A 2,097-nucleotide genomic window follows, 5' to 3' on the forward strand; every position below is an offset into this window, starting at 1 on the left:
ATCTATTAAGATGGCCAAATAGACAGAAGGACTCGTCGAGTCCATAAAGGAACTCAACGAGTCGAGTCGTGTTGTCTCGATTTCAGTTTATAGTAGAACTCAATGAGACTATAGAGAGACTCGACGAGTTGATTCGCCAAGTCACGACTAAGCAGCACGATAGGAACCGACGAGTCGGGGGAATGACTCGGCGAGTTGAGTCGCGGTTCCAGGATTTTTGAGTTATAGAACTCGACGAGTTGAAGGGTTGAGTCGGTGAGTTGGTCAACCCAAAAGGTTGATTTTGACCAGAGCGTTGACTTCGACCATGGGTAAACTGGTCATTTTACCCTTAGATGGATTTTTGGTTTTCTAACTAACTATTATTGTATAGAGTTAGACGGGGAGCAGCCAGTAGAGATTCCTCACGCAAGAGATCAACATCCAGTTTGAAAGGTGAGTCTTCCTCCAGTAGGAACGGGTCTATGACACCAATTTCGACCCATTTATGTGTGTTAGTATTTGCCGGACTTTGGTCCAATGTAGGGTCTAGCCCGATGTAGAGTATGTGTTTCGGACTTCGGTCCGATATCGAGATGGTCCCGAGAAGTAGTTATGTATGCATGATGTCTTTGTGATTCATGCATGTTATGTTTTATGTGTTCCGGGACTAGGCCCGATGTATGCTAGTTATATGTTATGTGTTATGTGTTATGTGTTCCGGGCTTCAGCCCGATGTCGGGGTGAGTCTGATGTCGGGCGGGGACCGATAATAGACGTGGTCTGATGCCGAGGTGAGCCCGATGCCGAACAGGAATCCGATGCCGGGTAAGCCGATGTCGTGTTCGTCCCGATGCAATTGGGGGTAGTCCGACACCACAGTTTTTTTCTATCGTGGGAGATTTAATCTGATATTTGATATGAGATTTTGATATGTTGATAGATATTATGATATTTTGAGATACATGGTTTATGATTTTTACATTATGGTGATGATATTTATGGTTTTAACAATGTTTTAAAAACGAAATTTTTGGACTGTATTTTTGGGATGTTTCAGATGGAGTGCTTTGTCGAATCTTGTCTAATTGTTTGACTGGGAATTATCGAAGGGAACGAAGGAGATTTATATTTTGACAACTTTGGGCACTATTTCTCATTAGAAGGATGTCTTGGTAGGTAAGGTTTACAATCATGTTTATGTTCTAGGTCTCTTGAAGATAAAGACTATTTAGGTTAGGTTAGAAAGATAAGAATAGCCAGGGAGAGAGAGAGAGAGAGAGAGAGAGAGAGAGAGAGAGAGAGAAAGAAAGAGAGTAACGCCCTGTTCCGAATCGTTTCCTATGTAGGGGTGGTGACCCGCAGACCGAGTATCATCAGGCTTAGGGCCTTTGAGGAAAAGAGATTTAGACCAATTTGGGTGTGTGTAATGTAATTTGGATGATCCGGGAGTTCGGTCTGTGTATTGGCGTCAACGGATATTTCTGTAAAGTGTTAGTTCGGACCTTTATAAATTTTGGATTTTTGTTCGGTAAGTTTTAAGGCAAGGATTAGTTGATAGAAGTGTAGAGTTTCTCGTTACCTTTCCGTGGATATAAAGAAAGTCAAAATCGGAGTTAAAACGAAGAAGTTATCCCCGTTTGAAGTTTGGTCGGTTTTAGGTTATGTTGAGTACGTTGGGCGTACAGAGGGGAATACGTTGGGCGTATTGAGGCACCCTGAGTACATTGGGTGTGCACAATCAGTGCCGTAACCCTATCAACGGGATGCGATAGATTGCTTTTATATATATATATATATATATATATATATATATATATATATATATATATATATATATATATACACACACACACACACACACATAGGCTTAGGTTATTGCATTCTAACTAATTAACTAATTATTGTATGGATGTAGGAATGATTGTGAGCATCATTTTACTTATTTTAATAAAATGATTAATACATATTATTAAATTAAATATAATTGAAAAATATCATCTAATTTAGTCAACTAATATAGATTTAATAAAAGAAAATAACAGCGCGAGATTAATCGGTGTACGAAAGCTGACCCAAAAACCCTCGTTAGGGAAGTTCCATATTAGGAAAAAAAAA

This window comes from Lactuca saligna, chromosome 9 (genome assembly GCF_052625555.1).
Source record: "Lactuca saligna cultivar CGN05327 chromosome 9, ASM5262555v1, whole genome shotgun sequence".
Lineage (NCBI taxonomy): Eukaryota > Viridiplantae > Streptophyta > Magnoliopsida > Asterales > Asteraceae > Lactuca > Lactuca saligna.